This window comes from Bombina bombina, chromosome 2, assembly GCF_027579735.1.
Source record: "Bombina bombina isolate aBomBom1 chromosome 2, aBomBom1.pri, whole genome shotgun sequence".
Classification (NCBI taxonomy): domain Eukaryota; kingdom Metazoa; phylum Chordata; class Amphibia; order Anura; family Bombinatoridae; genus Bombina; species Bombina bombina.
In genome coordinates, this window is record NC_069500.1 from 1,104,374,764 (window position 1) to 1,104,398,932 (window position 24,169).

Here is a 24,169-nt window from a genome sequence, read left to right on the forward strand (position 1 = left end):
GACTGTATGTTTAGGGTCTTTGTCATGCTGCAAAATAAATTTGGGGCCAATAAAATGCCTCCCTGATGGTATTGAATGATGGATAATTATCTGCATGTACTTCTCAGCATTGAGGAGACCATTAATTCTGACCAAATCCCCAACTCCATTTGCAGAAATGCAGCCCCAGTCTTGCAAGGAACTTCCACCATGCTTCACTGTTGCCTGCAGACACTAATTTTTGTACTACTCTAGCCCTCCAGCAAACAAACTGCCTTCTGCTACAGCCAAATATTTCAAATTGCGATTCATCAGACCACAATACCTGCTGCTTTTGTCTGCACAACAGTTCAGTCACTTGGCCTCGTCTTCACATTGGAGGTATGGCTTTTTGGCTGCAATTTTTCCATGAAGACCACATTGACCAGACATCTCCGGACAGTAGATAGGTGTACCAGGGTCCCATGAGTTTCTGCTAATTTTGAGCTCATAGCACTGCTGGACATCTTCAGATTATTAAGGGAAGTAAGCATGATGTGTTTTTCATCTGCTGCACTGATTCCTTGGCTGACCACGGCATCTATGGTCAACGTTGCCAGTTTCTTTGTGCTTCTTTAGTAGAGCTTGGACAGCACAGCTGTTAACTCCTGTCTGCCTTTAAATTTCTGCATGGGAAAGAATTGATACTATTTTAAAGGCAAATAGTGGTAACACCAAATATTGATTTGAGTTACATTTTTCTTCTACTCACTCATCTGATATTTTGTTAATTGATAAAAATAAACTATTATCATTTCTATTTTTGAAAGAATTCTTAATTTACAGCATTTTTTCACACCTGCCTAAAACGTTTACACAGTACTGTATATAAAAATAAAGCAATGATTATACATTCACCAATATTTAGCTTTAATTAGGACCATAGACTGACAGGCAGGTAGGTCACAGCTAAAATGGCAGATACACACTGAAATAACTTTATCAGGTAGACAAACACTTTGTAGAAAATGTCTCAGCAAATTCTCATCTCAGCAGGACAGGACACAAGTGTACTTCAATTCTGCTTCAATTCTGTTTTCAGTTTTCAATCTGCTCTGCTCACAAAATCAATCTGTTTACAAAATCAATCTGTCTCTCTCTGCATTGTCTTCAATCTGCCCACGGATTTGGGAAAACTGTAAAAATGATCAAAAAGCAGTGAACTCGCTGCCTCCCTGCACATTGTATAAGAATGTCTACAAACAATTATGTATCAGTCATAAGGATTAGTTCTCATAACTAGTTATATTGCTAACGATAAAATATAAACTAATTAAAACTTAAGTATTATGTATTTTTCAAGGCCAATCATTCAGAGCAGAAAGTAAGCACAAGCTTTAATTTCTGCCAAGTGTCCAAGTATATAGCTAGCCTACAATAAAAGCTTGATTTATACTAAAAGCAAATAAATTAATATGATCTTATGAATTAAAGGTATAGGAAGTCAAAATAACTTGCATGATTCAGATAGAGCATGCAATTTTAAGATACTTTCAAGTCACTTCTATTTTCAAATGTGCCTCATTCTCTTGGTATCCCTTGTTGAAAAAGAATACGTACACAGCCTACTCTAGTGGAAGCTAGCTGCTGATTGGTTCCTGCACATATTTGTCTTTGTGATTGGCTAACTAGATGTGTTCAGTTAGCTGCCAGCAGTGCAATGCAGTTCCTTCAACAAAGGATATCAAGATAATGAAGCAAATTTGATAATAGAAGTAAATCGGAAAGTTGTTTAAAATTGTATGTTCTATCCATATCATGAAAGAAAATGTTGGGGTTTCCTGTCCCTTTAACTGATGATTATTTGTGTGTGGAACCATACATGTTTTCTATTCCTTACATGTGGATGTGGAGACAGTGATGTTTGGATGAGTGTTGCCTTTACAATGAGTTTTTAGAACCAAAGCTTCTGTTAAAGAGTCAAATTCCTTTGTTCTCTTCAAATATATGTGTAAGCCTCTGTATAATTCCAGGGTATACAAACAGTTATTATGCACAAATTGTTTATCTGTACAGAAGGCTGAGAGAACGGTATACTGAGAGTCTGAGACATTTAATAAAATAGTCTGATGTAAAGCAGCAGCTCTCCAATTAACTTCCAAGCAGGGATAGGCAAGGTGTCGGTACACAGACACTGGTGTCCATGACTAGCCCTTGCAGTGTCCGCCACAACCTTAGTATATCTTTTCATTCTGAATAAATAATAGGAATAAAAAAAATATGTAGTGTAAATAAAGTTAGCGGCTTGTCAAGAGACTGCTAGTGATATTGGGTGATAAGTTATGGAATAAATAAAGCCTGAGTGAAATACTGGATGTGTATCTGTATAATAACATCCAGCTCTATACAAAGCAACAGTAGTGACACTGGCACATGCATTTAGCAAGACAAGGGCTGGTTATAGGGTCAGTAGTATCTGCATCAGAATAATAACACCCAGCACTATATAATGACACAGTAGTGACACTGGCACATGAGTATAGCCAGACAAGGGCTGGTTATAGGGTCAGTGGTATCTGCATCAGTATAATAACACCCAGCACTATATAATGACACAGTAGTGACACTGGCACATGAGTATAGCCAGACAAGGGCTGGTTATAGGGCCGGTCGTATCTGCATCAGTATAATAACACCCAGCACTATATAATGATACAGTAGTGACACTGGCACATGGGTATAGCCAGAGGAGGGCTGGTTATAGGGTCAGTGGTATCTGCAGGAGTATAGTAACACCCAGCACTATATAATGACACAGTAGTGACACTGGCACATGGGTATAGCCAGAGGAGGGCTTTTATAGAATTAGTGGTATCTGCATCAGTATAACACCCAGCACTATATAATGATACAGTAGTGACACTGGCACATGGGTATAGCCAGAGGAGGACTGGTTATAGAATCAGTGGTATCTGCATCAGTATAACACCCAGCACTATATAATGATACAGTAGTGACACTGGCACATGGGTATAGCCAGAGGAGGACTGGTTATAGAATCAGTGGTATCTGCATCAGTATAACACCCAGCACTATATAATGATACAGTAGTGACACTGGCACATGGGTATAGCCAGAGGAGGGCTGGTTATAGAATCAGTGGTATCTGCATCAGTATAACACCCAGCACTATATAATGACACAGTAGTGACACTGGCATATGAGTATAGCCAGACAAGGGCTGGTTATAGGGTCAGTGGTATCTGCATCAGTATAATAACACCCAGCACTATATAATGACACAGTAGTGACACTGGCACATGAGTATAGCCAGACAAGGGCTGGTTATAGGGCCGGTCGTATCTGCATCAGTATAATAACACCCAGCACTATATAATGACACAGTAGTGACACTGGCACATGAGTATAGCCAGACAAGGGCTGGTTATAGGGTCAGTGGTATCTGCATCAGTATAATAACACCCAGCGCTATATAATGACACAGTAGTGACACTGGCACATGGGTATAGCCAGAGTAGGGCTGGTTATAGGGCCGGTCGTATCTGCATCAGTATAATAACACCCAGCACTATATAATGACACAGTAGTGACACTGGCACATGGGTATAGCCAGAGGAGGACTGGTTATAGAATCAGTGGTATCTGCATCAGTATAATAACACCCAGCACTATATAATGACACAGTAGTGACACTGGCACATGGGTATAGCCAGAGGAGGGCTTGCCTTTTATAGAATTAGTGGTATCTGCATCAGTATAACACCCAGCACTATATAATGACACAGTAGTGACACTGGCACATGGGTATAGCCAGAGGAGGACTGGTTATAGAATCAGTGGTATCTGCATCAGTATAATAACACCCAGCACTATATAATGACACAGTAGTGACACTGGCACATGGGTATAGCCAGAGGAGGGCTTTTATAGAATTAGTGGTATCTGCATCAGTATAACACCCAGCACTATATAATGTCACAGTAGTGACACTGGCACATGGGTATGGCCAAAGGAGGGCTGGGTATAAAATCAGTGGTATCTACATCAGTATAATAACACCAAGCACTATAAAATAATGTTTTTAATTTCAAATGTACCTTGGTGTCCTTCACTAAGATCTATACTTTGGAAAATGTCCGCCACAGCCTTTGTCTGTGCCTATCCCTGCTTCCAAGCATATTATTCAGCATTAAAACTAAAACATCAAACATTATTTTAGAAGAATCCCACAATGGTGGTGAAGGTCTCTATGGGGAACACAGCCTTCTGCTTCCAGCTCCCTAAGGAACAGCTTCCAATGATGCTTCAGACTTCAAGCTAAGGAACAGGAAACAACAAGGTGTATAATGTATACACAGGGGAAGGACATTATGGGGAAAATAGTCGAAGGGAGTCCAGGTGTCAAAAAGCTGAAAATATTAATTTCAAATAAAAAAAAAACAAGTATAATATAAGCTCAAATTAAAACATATTAAAATGTTCAACGAGTTTCAGCAAATAATTTGCCTTTCTAAAGAGCAAATACAAATTTCACAAAAAGAGCCTGGTATTTCTAGGCCTGACGATAGCTGTTATCTAGATAAATTATTATGCCAGTTGTGCATTCCGTCATTAACAGAATAGGATTTATGTAGACCTGTTATATAGGAGTTATCTCTTCTGCCATGTCTGTGATAAAAAAAAAAGTCTGGGGGGTTGTTTAGGATTGTAAGTCAAAGGAGGATTGGTCTCTTCATTCATATACTGTATTTAAAAATTGTGTTTCTGTCTCTAAAGAACAGTCTCTTTATTTTCATGTTGGATGAAGCAGATTAGATTGAGATCAATTTCAACGGTCCGCATTCTAGATCTTAAGAACTCAGAGAGGATTTATCAGTCAACAAATATGCTTTTAAAGGGACACTAAACCCAAACATTTTCTTTCATCATTCAAGTAGAGAATACAATTTTAAACAACATTCCAATTTACTTCTATTATCTAATTTGCTTCATTTTGTAGATATCCTTTGTTAAAGAAATAGCAATGCACATCGGTGAGCCAATCACTTGAGGCATCTATGTGCAGCTACCAATCAGCAGCTACTGAGCCTATCTAGATATGCTTTTCAGCGAAGAATTTCAAGAGAATGAAGCAAATTAGATAATAGAAGTAAATTAGAAAGTTGTTTAAAATTGCATACTCTTTCTAAATCATGAAAGAACAAAATTGGGTTTCAATTCCCTTTAAACTGATAGTCTCTTCCCTGAAATTCACTTAAATATATGAGAATCCTAAAAGAAGTTTTGATGGTGAAAAGAGAACAATTTGATTACTTTCTCAAAATCCCAATCTTCTGTTATATGTTTGTTTTTTGTTTTTCTTATCAAGAAGTTGCCTTTACCTGATTAAGAGATTCTTGGTGCTATTAAATAGAGATCTTCTGAGTTATTGCTGCTCATTTAGTCCCATAAAAAAGTTTGCATTAACCCCTTAATGACCGAGGACGTGCAGGGTACGTCCTCAAAAAAAAGGCAGTTAACGCCTGAGGACGTACCCTGCACGTCCTCGGTGTGGAAAGCAGCTGGAAGCGATCCTGCTCGCTTCCAGCTGCTTTCCGGTTATTGCAGTGATGCCTCGATATGGAGGCATCCTGCAATAACCATACATGGCCATCCGATGCAGAGAGAGCCACTCTGTGGCCCTCTCTGCACCGGACATCGATGGCCGGTATCGTTGGTGGGTGGGAGCCGAATTGGGAGGCGGGTGGGCGGCCATCGGTGTTGCGCGTGACGTCACGGGGGGCGGGATCGGGACCGTCGGGGGCGCGCACGGGCGCGCGCGCGTGCACGGAGGGTGGCGGGCGAGCGCGTGCACGGGGCGGGAGCGGGTGGGAACCGCTACACTACGGAAAATCTTTTCATAAAATCTGCCTAATCTTGTTTGTGCAAAAGCACAAAAAGCTATCGTGGAGGGGTGGGGGGGTTGGTTTGTGTGTGGGGAAGCTAAACTTTCAATAAATGAAAAAAACAAACCATTTTTTTTTCTAAACTGGGTACTGGCAGACAGCTGCCAGTACCCAAGATGGCGCCCATTAAGTTAGAGTGGGAGGGGATAGAGCTGTTTGGGGGGGGGATCAGTGAGGTTGGGGGCTAAGGGGGGATAGTACACAGCAGCATATGTAAATATGCTTAAAAAAATCATTAAAAAAAAATATATATAGCTTTTATTTTAGTACTGGCAGACTTTCTGCCAGTACTTAAGATGGCGGGGACAATTGTGGGGTGGGGGAGGGAAGAGAGCTGTTTGGGAGGGATCAGGGGGTCTGATGTTTCAGGTGGGAGGCTGAGCTCTACACTAAATCTAATATTAACCCTGCAAGCTCCCTACAAGCTACCTAATTAACCCCTTCACTGCTAGCCATAATACACGTGTGATGCGCAGCGGCATTTAGCGGCCTTCTAAATGCCAAAAAGCAACGCCAAAGCCATATATGTCTGCTATTTCTGAACAAAGGGGATCCCAGAGAAGCATTTACAACCATTTGTGCCATAACTGCACAAGCTGTTTGTAAATGATTTCAGTGAGAAACCTAAAATTGTGAAAAATTTTACGTTTTTTTTAATTTGATCGCATTTGGCGGTGAAATGGTGGCATGAAATATACCAAAATGGGCCTAGATCAATACTTGGGGTTGTCTACTACACTACACTAAAGCTAAAATTAACCCTACAAGCTCCCTACATGCTCCCTAATTAACCCCTTCACTGCTGGGCATAATACACGTGTGGTGCGCAGTGGCATTTAGTGGCATTCTAATTACCAAAAAGCAACACCAAAGCCATATAAGTCTGCTATTTCTGAACAAAGGGGATCACGGAGAAGAATTTACAACCATTTGTGCCATAATTGCACAAACTATTTGTAAATAATTTCAGTGAGAAACCTAAAGTTTGTGAAAAAAATTGTGAAAAAGTGAACGATTTTTTTTATTTGATCGCATTTGGCGGTGAAATGGTGGCATGAAATATACCAAAATTGGCCTAGATCAATACTTTGGGTTGTCTACTAAAAAAAAATATATACATGTCAATGGATATTCAGGGATTCCTGAAAGATATTAGTGTTCTAATGTAACTAGCGCTAATTTTGAAAAAAAAAGTGGTTTGCAAATAGCAAAGTGCTACTTGTATTTATGGCCCTATAACTTACAAAAAAAGCAAAGAAGATGTAAACATTGGGTATTTCTAAACTCAGGACAAAATTTAGAAACTATTTAGCATAGGTGTTTTTTGGTGGTTGTAGATGTGTAACAGATTTTGGGGGTCAAAGTTAGAAAAAGTGTTTTTTTTTTCAATTTTTCCTCATATTTTATAATTTTTTTATAGTAAATTATAAGATATGATGAAAATAATGGTATCTTTAGAAAGTCCATTTAATGGCGAGAAAAACGGTATATAATATGTGTGGGTACAGTAAATGAGTAAGAGGAAAATTACAGCTAAACACAAACACCGCAAAAATGTAAAAATAGCCTTGGTCCCAAACGGACAGAAAATGGAAAAGTGCTGCGGTCATTAAGGGGTTAATGCTTCTTACTGTATTCTCTTCAAATGGTGTGAGGGGGAGAAACTTTGCAGTGCTTACTTGGATTTTGGAGTTTCTTCAAGATGGTATGGAGAGGGTTACCATTTAGCTCTTTTAAAGTTCAGGTGCATGCACTTTCAATCAGCTTGATTACGAGTTTTGACGGTAAAAACCTGTGAAGCTAACCCTCCTTTTTTTTCTAGCACTCACTTTAAACAACGCTGGTATTACGAGTTTTCTGAATGGCTGCGCTAGCCTCAGAAAAGTGAGCGTTGAGCCAAATTTAGCTCCACTTCTACCCTCAATACCAGCGTCGCTTACGGTAGCAGTAAGCTGGAAAAACGTGCTTGTGCACGATTTCCCCATAGGATACAATGGGGCTGAGCTGGTTGAAAAAAAAAACTAACACCTGCAAAAAAGCAGCGTTCAACTCCTAACGCAGCCCCATTGTTTCCTATGGGGAAACACTTTCTAAGTCTACACCTAACACCCTAACATGAACCCCGAGTCTAAACACCCCTAATCTTACACTTATTAACCCCTAATCTGCTGCCCCAGCTATCGCTGACACCTGCATTATACTATTAACCCCTAATCTGCCACTCCGGACACAGCTGCCACCTACATTATCCCTATGAACCCCTAATCTGCTTCCCCCAACATTGCCGACACCTATATTATATTTATTAACCCCTAATCTTCCGCCCCCAACGTCGCCGCCACCTACCTACACTTAGTAACCCCTAATCTGCCGACCGGACATCGCCGCCACTATAATAAATATATTAACCCCTAAACCGCCACACTCCCGCCTTGCAAACACTATAATACATTTTATTAATCCCTAATCTGCCCTCCCTAACATCGCCGCCACCTACCTACAATTATTAACCCCTAATCTGCTGCCCCCAACGTCACCGCTACTATAATAAAGTTATTAACCCCTAAACCTAACCCTAACACCCCCTAACTTAAATATAATTTAAATAAATTTAATATAATTAAATAAATTATTCCTATTTAAAACTAAATACTTACCTATAAAATAAACTATAAGATAGCTACAATATAACTAATAGTTACATTGTAGCTATTTTAGGATTTATATTTATTTTACAGGCAACTTTGTATTTATTTTAACTAGGTACAATAGCTATTAAATAGTTAATAACGACGACTAAATAGTTAATAATAGACGACTAACGACAAATGAAGGTTCCTTTAAGTGACGATATCTAAGATGGCGTCCCTCGAATCCTATCAGCCAATCGGAATTCGAGGGACATCATCTTGGATGACATTTAAAGGAACCTTCATTCATCGTTAGTCGTCGGGAAGAAAAGGATGCTCCGCGTCGGATGTCTTGAAGATGGACCCGCTCCGCGCCGGATGGATGAAGATAGAAGATGCCGCTTGGATGAAGACTTCTGCTGGATGGAGGACCTCTTCTGTCCCGATCGGATGAAGACTTCTGCCACTCCGGATGTCCTCTTCTGGCCCATCGGTGCCTGGCTGGGTGAACACGGCTCAAGGTAGGGTGATCTTCAATGGGGTTTTAGAGTAGGGGTGTGTGGGTGGTGGGTTGTAATGTTGGGGGGGGGGGTCTTGTATTTTATTTTACAGGTAAAAGAGCTGATTGCTTTCGGCAATGTCCCGCAAAAAGCCCTTTTAAGGGCTGGTAAAAGAGCTGATTACTTTTGTAATTTAGTATAGGGTATGGAATTTTATTATTTTGGGGGGCTTTTTTATTTTATTAGGGGGCTTAGATTAGGTGTAATTAGATTAAAATTCTTGTAATATTTTTTTATTTTTTGTAATTTAGTGTTTGTTTTTGTAATATAGTTTAGTTTATTTAATTGTATTTTAGTTTAGATAATTGTAGTTAATTTATTTAATTAATTTATTGATAGTGTAGTGTTAGGTGTATTTGTAACTTAGGTTAGGATTTATTTTACAGGCAATTTTGTAATTATTTTAACTAGGTAGCTATTAAATAGTTATTAACTATTTAATAGCTATTGTACCTAGTTAAAATAAATACAAAGTTGCCTGTAAAATAAATATAAATCCTAAAATAGCTACAATGTAACTATTAGTTATATTGTAGCTATCTTATGGTTTATTTTATAGGTATGTATTTAGTTTTAAATAGGAATAATTTATTTAATTATAGTAAATTTATTTAGATTAATTTAAATTATATGTAAGTTAGGGGGGTGTTAGGGTTAGACTTAGGTTTAGGGGTTAATAACTTTATTATAGTAGCGGCGACGTTGGGGGCAGCAGATTAGCGGTTAATAATTGTAGGTAGGTGGCGGCGATGTTAGGGAGGGCAGATTAGGGGTTAATAAAATTTATTATAGTGTTTGCGAGGCGGGAGTGCGGCGGTTTAGGGGTTAATACATTTATTATAGTGGCGGCGATGTCCGGTCAGCAAATTAGGGGTAAATAAGTCTAGGTAGGTGGCGGCGACGTTTGGGGGGCAGATTAGGGGTTAATAAATATAATGTAGGTGTCGGCGATGTTAGGGAGAGCAGATTAGGGGTTCATAGCTATAATGTAGGTGGCGGCGGTGTCCGGTCGGCAGATTAGGGGTTAAATAATTTTATTATAGGGTTTGCGATGTGGGGGGCCTCGGTTTAGGGGTTAATAGGTAGTTTATGGGTGTTAGTGTACTTTGTAGCACTGTAGTTAAGAGCTTTATGTTCCGGCGTTAGCCCATAAAACTCTTAACTACTGACTTTTTTATGCGGTAGGAGTCTTGGAGGTAGAGGCTGTACCGCTCACTTCTTCCAAGACTCGTAATACTAGCGTTAGGCAAATCCCATTAAAAAGATAGGATACGCAATTGACGTAAGGGGATTTGCGGTAGCCAAATGTTGCGGAAGAAAAGTGAGCGGTACACCTGTACCTACCATACTTGTAATACCAGCGGGCGTTAAAAAGCAGCGTTAGGACCCCTTAACGCTGCTTTTTAAGGCTAACGCAGAACTCGTGATCTAGGCGAATGTCTTTTCAGTGAAAGATTCTTCTACATTCTGATGTTACAACTTTCTTTAAAATTTTGTAAAAAATGTCCTATTTAAAGAAGTCCCTTTCCTCTTCAGTATCTGAATTTGGTTCTGCATTTCTTAATATTTAATCGCTTTGATAATATTCATAAGAATTCTTTAAACCTGTAACATATTGGTACAAAAAAAGAAAAAAATGGAGGAAGGGGGGGAAATTCTCCAGGAAAGATATTATCAAGAACACTTTTGCTGAATCTCTCTCTGGCAGGTTTTTTTTTTTTTTTTTTTTTGCCATCAGGCAGATAGCTTTACTATTTTTCATTATTTATTATTTTTCATTATTTCTTATATATTTTCATATATTTTCCTATTCTTCACATACACTTTGTGAATGTATTAGGATTTTTTATCAAAACACTGCATTGTCCGTTATGTGTTTTTCACATGTGCTTTTAGCTTTTGTTTTTTTAATTTCTTTTACCCTCCTTTTTATTTTTTAGGTATTAGTTTATTTAATATTTGATATTTAGGTAGTTATGTTTTTTGTTGTTTTTTTTAATATTTTTATTGAGGCTGAAAAATATAAGTAGTACACAGTTGTTGCATATACTATTAGTATAAAACAGATGCTAGAAATCAACAAAGTCCTTGTGACACAAAACATTGCGGGATATTCACACTATAGTACTACACATGCAGCAAAGTAAAATGAAATCAACCTCAGATATTTTTTAACATTAGCAAATGAATATCATATATACCCAACATTGATTTAAAAAATAACTTGGACTATTGGATGGTGTTAGTGAGGCATGCTAAGTTAAATAGGGTGGGTATGGGTAACAACATAAGATTACATGGAGATATGTATATACTAGGCGATCTTGTAAAACACATAGGGGAAACTGAAATAAATCGAATGGTAGGCTACAAGATTTGCTTATAAAAAAAAAGTGGATGGGATGCGGTACAAACAAGATGAACTGCGCATTTAACCCTCTCGGCAAAGGAGGTTTATTATAGCAAACATTTAGGGATTATAACAGAAGAAAAACATGGAGACATGACCAGATTTAATCCCTTTTAACTATTATTGAGTTGGAGGTATATTATATAGTGGGGAGGGGAGGAGGCTGAAATATAAACTCAAGGTAGGAAAGAAAAATTATATTAGTTTGCGCAATTTATAAGTAGTGTTGAGAGTTATACTAAGGGTTGCGGCATAGGCAAGAAAAGCCGCGTATTTTGTTCTCCTTAACAAGGGGACACGTTAGAGATTGGGGGGGGGAGGTGAGTATGTGTATATAACAGGGTACATGTGCATTGTTACTGTATATAATAGCACATGGGCATATGGAACCTTTGTGAAGTGCTAGGAAAGAGTGGGTGACATATGAAACCAATAGCTTGTCTAGTGTAGGAAAATGCGGAAGGCGTAGTATAGGCTAGATGAGTTGCATGGATAAATTATTATTATTGTGGAGGGGGAGAGGTGATTGTAAAAGCATATTAAGTATTTTATAGGCCAATAATATGTTGGGTTGATGTTATATCTAGAGCTAAGGAGTCTCAAGGTCAATACTCACAAAAATGGGATAACTTAAGGAGCTCATTCAGAATATTGTGCAAGATAAGAATAGCAAGAGAATGAACATTAATGTAAGAAAGGGGGACAAACAATTGTACCGTGTAGAACAGCTATAACACTGTGCTTACTAAGTATTTATGTAGGCGTAGCCTCGGCCGCTGGCCACGCCTGCGTTGTAGAAAAATAAGATTCAGCACTCAGGATGTATGGTCCCCAAATGAATAGTGATGAGTGCCACTCCCAAATTCTGAGCATACCTGAATAAAACAAAACATCATTCCATACATAAAACAGAACATATTATAGTTATTAATCTGAGACATTTCCTATTAGCTTAGTGGTGAACAGCAACATCAATATTTAACTAGGAGTGTAAAGCCACATCCAAAACATAAGATGGTGCAGTCTGTCATGATAGCTTTAGTGTAAGGCAGTCCAGGGGGCAAAATGTAATACCGTCTATTATCCAATTGCAAGTCTCTATATAAACACATAAGTAAACATATGTACAATGCAGGCATTTAAAGGAATATGGGCAATAAACTTGGTGTGACAATGGTAATATTTAGTATATTGCGCAAAGTTCCTAAGCACAAAAACCTGTAGGGATTAGGTTTATCCTTTTTCATAGTAATTCAAGCCCACAATCGAGCCTCTAATGTGACCTTCATGGCTGTGTTTCTTGCAGTGTGGCAATCGGTGCATCAGTCGTAACAGGCAGCTGTCAAGGACACCTTCCATCTTACCAGGTGCCCCATGTTGAGCAAAGTGAGCTGGCATATCTCCCAAAACCTCCTCTGTTACATACGAGCGGGACAATGTCTTACCGCTCCCCGGGCTAAATTCAAATGCCGATTCGTGGTCGCGGTCAGAGCCCAGCACATGCAGGCTCCCAGCCAGAGAGGAGAGGGAGCCTTCCTGCCGGTCTACAAATGCAGCGTCAACATCGGTCTGATGCGCAGGTGTAATGGCGGGTGAGTGGTTGTCTGCTGTGTTGTGGGTTTCACTACCGCTTGGGGCCTGGGTACCCGGCATAGGAACATGGGCTGTTGTGGAAAGAAGCTTAGAGAAAAACGCCTCTAGTAGTCTGTGCGAGGCCTCAATATAGCCCCATGCTGTCAGGTCACACTCCGCTTCGGCTGCCATTTTCCTTTATAGATAGATTAAGTCCACTGCTAATGTCCGTACCGCGACCGGTTCTCGACACTTCAATCCAGATGGTTGGGTTCAGGTATTAAGCCGGCATGTAGATATTGTGAGATGTTAGGTTCGCTGTGACAAGCATATGTCCCTCAGAAGGTTCGCCAGAAATCTCCCGCTGCTTGGATGCAGTGTAAGGTTTAAGCTTGGGTCAATTTCGATGTTAGAGTTCCTATACTTGGACCACAGGATCCTTTATGTGGAGAGCTGACAGGGGTCTTCAATCAAATCTTAAAAGTATATATAAACTTATAGTTTGACCCTTAAAGCTTAAATTTAGAGCCAGAGCTCCTGTGAAGCACGTCTGATAGCTTGGATAGTTTCTCTGACATATCTCTGCTTGAGTAATACAAACAGCTATGTTTTCTTGACATTAAAGCTTCCATAAGATGCTAGCTTATATATATATATATATATATATATATATATATATATACACACACAGATATAACAGAATTTATGCTTACCTGATAAATTTCTTTCTCTTACGGTGTATCCGGTCCACGGCTTCATCCTTACTTGTGGGATATTCTCAATCCCTACAGGAAGTGGCAAAGAGAGCACACAGCAGAGCTGTCCATATAGCTCCCCTCAGGCTCCGCCCCCCCCAGTCATTCGACCGACGGTTAGGAGAAAAAGGAGAACCATAGGGTGCAGTGGTGACTGTAGTTTACAAAAAGAAATTTAAACCTGACTAAATTGCCAGGGTGGGCCGTGGACCGGATACACCGTAAGAGAAAGAAATTTATCAGGTAAGCATAAATTCTGTTTTCTCTTACATTGGTGTATCCGGTCCACGGCTTCATCCTTACTTGTTGGAACCTATACCAAAGCTTTAGGACACGGATGAAGGGAGGGAAAAAGTCAGGTAACCTAAACGGAAGGCTCCACTGCTTGCAAAACCTTTCTCCCAAAAATAGCCTCCGAAGAAGCAAAAGTATCGAATTTGTAAAATTTAGCAAATGTATGCAGTGAAGACCAAGTCGCTGCCATACAGATCTGTTCAACAGAAGCCTCATTCTTGAAAGCCCATGTGGAAGCCACAGCTCTAGTGGAATGAGCTGTAATTCGTTCGGGAGGCTGCCTCCCAGCAGTCTCATAAGCCAAACGGATAATGCTTTTCAGCCAGAAAGACAGAGAGGTAGCAGTTGCTTTTTGACCTCTCCTCTTGCCAGAATAGACGACAAACAAGGACGATGTTTGTCTGAAGTCTTTAGTTGCTTTTAGATAAAACTTTAAAGCACGAACTACATCAAGATTGTGTAACAGACGTTCCTTGTTAGAAACTGGATTAGGACATAGAGAACAACTATTTCCTGGTTAATATTCTTATTAGAAACCTTTGGAAGAAAACCAGGTTTGGTACGCAAAACGACCTTATCTGTATGGAACACCAGATAGGGTGAATTACACTGCAAAGCAGACAATTCAGAAACTCTTCTAGCAGAAGAAATAGCTACCAAAAACAAAACTTTCCAAGATAGTAACTTAATATCTATGGAATGTAGAGGTTCAAACGGAACCCCTTGAAGAACTGAAAGAACTAAATTTAGACTCCATGGAGGAGCCACAGGTCAGTAGACAGGCTTGATTCTGACCAAGGCCTGTACAAACGCCTGAACATCTGGCACGGCTGCCAGACGCTTGTGTAACAGAACAGACAGAGCAGATATCTGTCCTTTTAAGGAACTAGCTGACAGACCTTTCTCCAATCCTTCTTGGAGAAAGGATAGTAACCTTGGAATCCTAATCTTACTCCATGAGTAACCCTTGGATTCGCACCAACAAAGATATTTCCGCCATATCTTATGGTAAATTTTCCTGGTAACAGGCTTTCTAGCCTGGATCAGGGTATCTATAGCTGATTCAGAGAACCCACGCTTAGCTAGAATTAAGTGTTCAATCTCCAAGCAGTCAGTTGCAGAGAAACTAGGTTTGGATGCTTGAATGGACCTTGGATTAGAAGGTCCTGCCTCAAAGGTAGCTTCCATGGTGGAGCCGATGACATATCCACCAGGTCTGCATACCAAGTCCTGCGTGGCCACGCAGGAGCTATCAGAATTACCGAAGCCTTCTCCTGCTTGATCCTGGCTACTAGCCGAGAGAGAAGAGGAAACGGTGGAAAGACATAAGCTAGATTGAACGACCAAGGCGCCACTAAGGCATCTACCAATGTTGCCTTGGGATCCCTGGACCTGGACCCGTAACGTGGAACTTTGGAGTTCTGGCGTGACGCCATCAGATCCAGATCTGGAAGGCCCCATAGTTGGGTTAACTGGGCAAAAACCTCCGGGTGGAGTTCCCACTCCCCCGGATGGAAAGTCTGACGACTCAGATAATCCAGCTCCCAGTTGTCCACTCCTGGGATGTGAATTGCTGATAGATGGCAGGAGTGATCCTCTGCCCATTTGATGATCTTGGATACCTCCCTCATCGCCAGGGAGCTCTTTGTTCCTCCCTGATGATTGATGTACACTACAGTCGTGATGTTGTCCGACTGAAATCTGATGAATTTGGCCTCCGCTAGCTGAGGCCAGGCCTGGAGCGCATTGAATATCGCTCTCAATTCCAAAATGTTTATCGGGAGAAGAGATTCTTCCAGAGACCATAGACCCTGAGCTTTCAGGGAAACCCAGACCGCACCCCAGCCTAAGAGGCTGGCGTCGGTCGTGACAATGATCCACTCTGGTCTGCGGAAACTCATTCCCTGAGACAGGTGATCCTGAGACAACCACCAGAGGAGTGAGTCTCTGGTTTTCTGGTCCATTTGTATTTGGGGAGACAAATCCGCATAATCCCCATTCCACTGTTTGAGCATGCACAGTTGCAGTGGTCTTAGATGAGTTCGAGCAAAAGGGACCACGTCCATTGCCGCAACCATTAGTCCTATTACCTCCATGCACTGAGCCACGGAGGGTTGAGGAATGGCATGAAGAACTCGACAAATGTTCGAAGGTTTGACTTCCTGACCTCCGTCAGAAAGATTTTCATTTCTACCGAGTCTATTATTGTTCCCAGGAAGGGAACCCTTGTGAACGGGGACAGAGAACTCTTTTCTACGTTCACCTTCCACCCATGAGACCTTAGAAAGGCCAGAACAATGTCCGTATGAGCCTTTGCTTTGTGAGAGGACGACGCTTGTATTAAGATGTTGTCTAGGTAAGGTGCTACTGCAATGCCCCTTGGTCTTAGCACCGCTAGTAGGGACCCTAGCACCTTTGTGAAAATTCTGGGAGCAGTGGCCAATCCGAAGGGAAGAGCCATGAACTGGTAATGCTTGTCCAGAAAGGCGAACCTCAGGAACTGATGGTGATCCTTGTGGATAGGAATATGCAGGTACGCATCCTTTAAGTCCACGGTAGTCATATATTGACCCTCCTGGATCATTGGTAAGATCGTCCGAATGGTTTCCATTTTGAATGATGGAACTCTGAGGAATTTGTTTAGGATTTTTAAGTCCAGGATTGGCCTGAAAGTTTCTTCCTTTTTGGGAACTACAAACAGGTTTGAGTAAAAACCCAGTCCTTGTTCTGCCGTTGGAACTGGGTGTATCACTCCCATTTTTAGAAGGTCTTCTACACAGCGTAAGAATGCCTGTCTCTTTGTCTGGTCTAAAGACAAGCGAGAAATGTGGAACCTTCCCCTTGGAGGAAGGTCCTTGAATTCTAGAAGGTACCCCTGAGCGACAATTTCTAGCGCCCAGGGATCTGGAACATCTCTTGCCCAAGCCTGAGCAAAGAGAGAAAGTCTGCCCCCTACTAGATCCAGTCCCGGATCGGGGGCTACCCTTTCATGCTGTCTTGGTAGCAGCAGCAGGTTTCTTGGCTTGTTTACCCTTGTTCCAGCCTTGCAAGGGTTTCAATGTTGGTTTGGGCTGGGAAGCGTTACCCTCTTGCTTAGTGGCTGTAGAGGTTGAAGCAGGTCCGTTCCTGAAATTACGAAAGGAACGAAAATTAGCCTTGTTTTTAGCTTTGAAGGGTCTATCTTGTGGAAGGGCATGGCCCTTTCCCCCATTGATATCTGAAATAATCTCTTTCAACTCTGGCCCAAATAGGGTCTTACCCTTGAAAGGAATATTAAGCAATTTTGTTTTGGACGACACGTCCGCCGACCAAGATTTTAGCCAAAGCGCTCTGCGCGCCACGATGGCAAAACCAGACTTTTTCACCGCTAATTTAGCTAACTGAAAAGCGGCATCTGTGATGAAAGAATTAGCCAACTTCAGGGCGTGAATTCTGTCCATGACCTCATCATAAGAAGTCTCCTTCTGGAGCGAGTTTTCCAGTTCCTCAAACCAAAAAGCCGCAGCAGTGGTTACAGGAATAATGCAAGAAATTGGTTGAAGAAGGAAACCTTGTTGAACAAATATTCTCTTAAGTAAACCTTCTAATTTTTTATCCCATAGGATCTTTAAAAGCGCAACTGTCTTCTATTGGTATAGTCGTGCGCTTGGCTAATGTTGAAACTGCCCCCTCTACCTTAGGGACCGTCTGCCACGCGTCCCTTCTGGGGTCAACAATGGGGAACATTTTCTTAAATATAGGAGGGGGAACAAATATCCGCCACCCTCTTAGGTATCGGAAACGCGTCAGTGTTTCTGGGACCACCAAGGGGTCACAATCATCTAGCGTAGCCAGGACCTCCTTAAGCAGGGCGCGGAGGTGTTCTAGCTTAAATTTAAATGCTATGGTATCTGGCTCTGCCTGCTGAGGAACTTTTCCTGTGTCAGAAATTTCTCCCTCAGACAGACCCTCCCTCACCTCCAAGTCAGATTGTTGTGAGGGCACTACAGATAAATTATCCGCTGCGTCTGATTGCTCATTCTCTGTATTTAAAACTGAGCTATCGCGCTTCCTTGGAAATGCTGGCAGTTTGGATAAAAATGCTGCGAGAGAATTATCCATTACTGCTGCTAACTGTTGCAAAGTAATAGGGATCGATGCGCTAGAGGTACTGGGCATCGCTTGCGTGGGCATAGCTGGTGTCGACACAGAAGGAGAGGAGAGAGTACTATCCTCACTACCTTCTGCTAAAGAATCCTCTTGGGCTACATTTTTAAGTGTCACTGCATGGTCCTTAAACTGCTTGGACGCTATAGAACACTTCAAACACAAATGCAATGGGGGTACCGCCATGGCTTTCAAACATACAGAACAAGTGCTATCTGAAGGCTCAGACATGTTTGACAGACGTAGACAGCACTACAATGCAAGAAAAAATACTTTTTGAAAAAACTTTACTGTGTCTTTAAATAATAAAAAGTACACACTTTAATACCAAAACATCAAATAACCATCAAATAAACATCCGATCTTAATGAAATTTTCACCACATTATCCTAATGCTTTGAAAAGATTGCACACAAATTTTCAGATCAATTAACCCCTTAATGCCAAACCGGAGTTAAAAACAGCAGTTAACCGGTTATAAACACTAAAGCACGACGCCACAGCCTCTACTGTGGCTTTTACCTTCCTTAGGGATTATTTGAAGCAGAAATAAGCCTCTCTGAAGTCCTCTCTGAGGTTTCCGGACTCCACACGTGAAGCTGCATGAACTGTCTAGTAAAAACAACTGCGCAACTGAGGCGCGAAAATGAGGCCCCCTCCCTCTTCATTCCAGAGCGATGGGGCCTATGAGATAGAATAGGTGTCTAATAAAGTGCCAGGCGAAATTTAAAAAAAAAACCTATAAGTGTTTTATAAGTCTAAAAAGACCATATTCATTTTGAAATCATGCTAATAAGCAATCGATTAAGCCCAAAATAGTGTCAACCAGAGTTAAGCCCTTAATCTAAGCCATCATTTTGTACAGAGTTTGAGAAAAATGGCTTACTTACCCCCGTGGGGATTCCTGTCAGTCTTCTAGCATTACTGGGTCTTGTTAGAAAAATGACTGATCGTACCTGAAGCAGTTAAGCCTGCAAACTGTTCCCCCCAACTGAAGTTCTCCGGTATACAACAGTCCTGCGTGGGAACAGCAATAGATTTTAGTTACTGGTGCTAAAATCATATTCCTCTCAGCAGAAATCTTCATCACTTTCTGCCTCAGAGTAAATTGTACAAACAGGCACTATTTTAAAATAATAAACTCTTGATAGAAGAAATAAAAAACTACAAATCTAACACCACAAACTCTTTACCCTCCCGTGGAGATGCTACTTGTTAGAGCGGCAAAGAGAATGACTGGGGGGGGCGGAGCCTGAGGGGAGCTATATGGACAGATCTGCTGTGTGCTCTCTTTGCCACTTCCTGTAGGGATTGAGAATATCCCACAAGTAAGGATGAAGCCGTGGACCGGATACACCAATGTAAGAGAAATATATATATATATATATATATATATATATACACCTGCTAGAATGTTTATATTACTTAGGATTTTTTCTCTGTTTGACTCTTTGGCAGATAGCCTTCAGGAAGAAAGTGCTAAAGTCTCACTTCACTATAGGATTCGGCTGAGATGCAGATCTATGAACACAGTTCTGGTTGCACTGTTCAGGGACATATAAGGCTACCTTCCTTAATGCAGCCAGACATAATTTTGTTGCCAATTATCATGCTGCTTTTGTTTTAATATAATTATAGCTTAATTATTGTTTATAATATGTATGCTTGGTTTGGAACAGCTCTTAGTTTGCTATACTGATTCCACTTCCCACATGACCCACTCATATATTAATTCGGCATATTAATTTGTAGATAGTTTTTTGCAAGTTTTGCTCCCAAACACATGTTTCTAGAGTTATAATTCTTGAAAGCACTGTTAAATTTCGTTCTCCTACTTAATTTTGCAAAACTAGTTAAAGTTTCCTAGGAACACACACATAGCATATACAGGTGGCCCTCGGTTTACAACGGTTCAATTTACACCGTTTCAGAATAACAACCTTTTTTTCCAGTCATGTGACTGCTATTGAAAAGCATTGAGAAGCAGTGCATTTATTAAAATAGCCATTAGGTGGAGCTGTCCGCTTGTGTTGCAGCAAAGCCAAGCAAGCTGAAATTAATCAGTTTAACTAGACCTGAGCTATCGAGCAGATTTCAAAGGAACGAGATCTTCCTGTCTATAAATCAGTCCAGATTGGAATGCATAGAAAGAACTGTTTGCAGAAAAATGCAAGTGAAGTCTGTGTTGTTTAATTTTTTTATTAGGTTTATAATGCTGTTTAGCAAATGTTTTTGTTCATTTAACTTAATTTAATTATATATTCTGTGTTGTGTGATTATTTTATTAGGTTTATAATGCTGTTTAGCATTTAAAGTCTTCATTTCAAAGCTTTAAAAATAATATATTAGGTGTTACTTATGACAATTTTGTGAGGGGCCTGGAACCGAACTCCCTCACTTCCCATTGACTTACATTATAAACTGGGTTTCAATTTACAACGGTTTTGATTTACAACCATTCCTTCTGGAACCTAACCCCGGCGTAAACTGAGGGCTACCTGTACAGTACTTTCTCCTACTGTGCTCTGTGAAACAAATCCTATCTACCTACTTCTTCTGAAGAAAACTAAACAAAACATGATTTTTCCTAAGATATGTGGGTCTGACATATTTAATCATTTATATTACTATTCTAAGGTTGCCCTGGCTATTCAAACTGAAGTCTATGTAAAAGGGACACAGCTTTTCTTGCGCAGAGTGCTAAATTAATCAGTAGCAATAATTTTGTTGTAACTCTTTAGCCCTGGTGTTTGTTTGCTCCTAGGTTTTCTGTGTAATATCTGCAATGTTTAATACTGAAGCTATAGTTTTAGCTATACACCTGCGGTCTTGTTCCCTGTTGCTATGGCATGTTAGTATTCTGATTGTCCTCACTGATAACATAGATTGCATCACTATATTCTATAGATTAGTTGTTTTAGAAGATTGCCCAGCAACTAATTTCTCTAACATGTATCTTGCTAATAGGCAGTTGTAATACCTATATGGACATATATTTGGATAATCTGCACTAGCTACTGAAGACTGCTGTACATACAAATTTTATTCTCAGTATGATTTTTGATTTACATTACTTCTACGCAGGATAGAATCCTAAGCTTTTGAGTAGCTGTACTCATTTATCACGCCGTATACACAAAAGGGCTACTTAACCTAGTTTAAGTTTGGTTGTGTTACATTTTTTTTGTTTTCTTTATTGTTCTTTAGTGTTTGTTAGAATGAAAAATTTAGGAGTCCAGGTAATTTTCAATATGGGATATACATGCAATTTCATTTGCTCTATGTGTTCAAAGTGCATCCCTAACTTATATTGGCTTTGTTTCTACACAATGATATGAACTTACACCATACTTATGCACCATTTTTTTTCTTGCTTATTTTAAGATAAACTGTATGGGCATACTGTACTTTCCTATATTGTATCACAATCATCTTCTGTGTTGTACTTACACTTAATCATGACATGTACCTGAGCTCCTTGAATAAAAAGAATAAAAAAACACAACCCAGGCTAGACTATGCCGCCAATAATATATGCCAATGTGCTTATTATAGGAGGGTTGGGGTGTTAGGTTTATAAATATCACAGCACTTTGCACAAATCCAAATATACTAGGCTCCTACAATCCGGAAGCTCAAATTATAGTAACATTAAATAAGCAAATTGCGCTTGAATGGCTTTAACCACCCCGTCTCAATAAGATACCATTGAAGTATTGAGGCAAAGGAATAGTTTTAGGGGGTCTCTGAAGAAGCGTTAAGTGAAAAACGCGTCAGAGGATCAGCATGAGAGCGTCATCTTTCTTTTTAATTTGCCAACCTAGCTAAAACTAATCTTTCGCCTTAATACTTTGATGGTATCTTATTGGGATGGGGTGGTTAAAACCATTAAAGCGCAATTTGTTTATTTAATGTTACTATAATTTGAGCTCCCGGATTGTAGGAGCCTAGTATATTTGGATTTGTGCAAAACGCTGTAATATTTATAAACCTAACACCCCAACAATCCTATAATAAGCACATTGGCATATATTATTGGCGGTGTAGTCCAGCCTGGGTTGTGTGTTTTTAATTCAATTTTGTGTGTGATACTGATATGTATGTGATTATGAAAGTTTAATACTACGTTATTTATTTTTGGTTATGGTAGTGATACCTTAATTACAAAAACAGGGTTCAGCACTCTTTTTCTTTGTATATCTGTATACAATTAATTTGTAACTGTAACATATTGGGTCCCAATGCTTTGGGGGAACAACTTTGCAAGTCAGTCACTTGTTTTTTTCTTGCACTTTCACAAAATTGTATCAATTGAATGTGCTTGCAGCTTCATGGGCAGCTTTTTGGAGAAAAGTGTGGCAGGCTATTGTTCCTAAGACCTCCATGGATTTCTCTTCCTGCTTATCCTTCCTATTATTAGCTTTGGTACTAACCCTACTAGTACTTAAATATGATGTCACCACAATAAAGCATTTAAAAGCAAGATTTATACTTATGATAAATTACAGGTAGGTTACGTTATACAGACCTGCATGGACCACAATGCACAGAACATAGACTAGACATCCATGTAATCTATACCTAATTTGACTCCTAAGGAATACGTTTAGGAGTTAAAGTATCTCTTTCTTCATTCACTCTCCAAATAGGTATTATTGGCAATATGTGAGCTGAAGCCTGTAGACATGTGAGGGTTATATGAAGAAGGGGTAGTTATTATATTCCAAGATGGAAACCCAAGCAAATAGGAAAGGCTGCTAATAATACCAGTGCTGTAATTATGGGAGATTCTAACTATACCGACATAAACTGGGCCAATGAAACTAGTGATACAGCTAAGGTAGATAGATTTTTAAATGTTCTCAGGGATAACCTTGTCACAATTAAAAGAGGAGCCAACTAGGAATAAATCAACATTGGATTTAGTGCTATCAAATGATATAGATATAATATAAAACATATAAGTAAAAAACATTTGGTTAGCAGTGATCATAACATGGTCACATTTCAAATCACTTTCCATAACCAGTGTCATAAGGGTTCAACTAAGACTTTTAATTTTAAGAAAACAAAATTCAATGATTTAAGGAAATCATTAAATAATATACATTGGGACAAAGTATTCTCTAATAAAAATACAGATGATAAATGGATAACATTAAAAACTTTGTTAAATAAACATACATATCAACACATACCACATGGTTATAAAAAGTAAAAAAAATGAATCCAAGCTAATGAGGCTAAATAAAAATGTGTTAAGAGAAATTAGGAAAAAACATAGGGCATTTAAATTATGCAAAGAAAACAGTGCAGACTCAACATACCAAATATATAAGGAATGTAACAAAGCATGCAAAAAAGCAATAAAATTAGCCAAAAATGAAAAGATTAATTACAAAGGATTCTAAGTCAAACCCTAAAAGTTTTTTTTAAGTACATAAATGGCAAAAAATCTAAGGACAATATAGGTACATTTAAAATGTGTAAAGGGTAACATGATTAACAGTGACAGGGAGAAGGCCGAGGTACTAAACTTTCTTCAGAGCATACAAGCCCATACCATTAACTGGGTTATCTCTAGAGGATATCAGGAAACAACTGGATAATATTAAGGTAAATAAAACTCCAGGCCCAGATGCAATACAAACCAAAGGGTTTTTTTACGGGAACTTAGCACTGTTATAGACAAACTTCTACTCTTAATTTTTCAAGACTCATTATCCTAAGACATAGTACCCTAGGACTGGCGTAAAGCTGATGTGGTGCCACTTTTTAAAAAGGAAAGCAGGGCTGATCTAGAAAGCTTTAGACCAATTGGTCTGACATCAATACTGGGGAAGATACTTGAAGGGATTATATTGATGAGTATATTTTT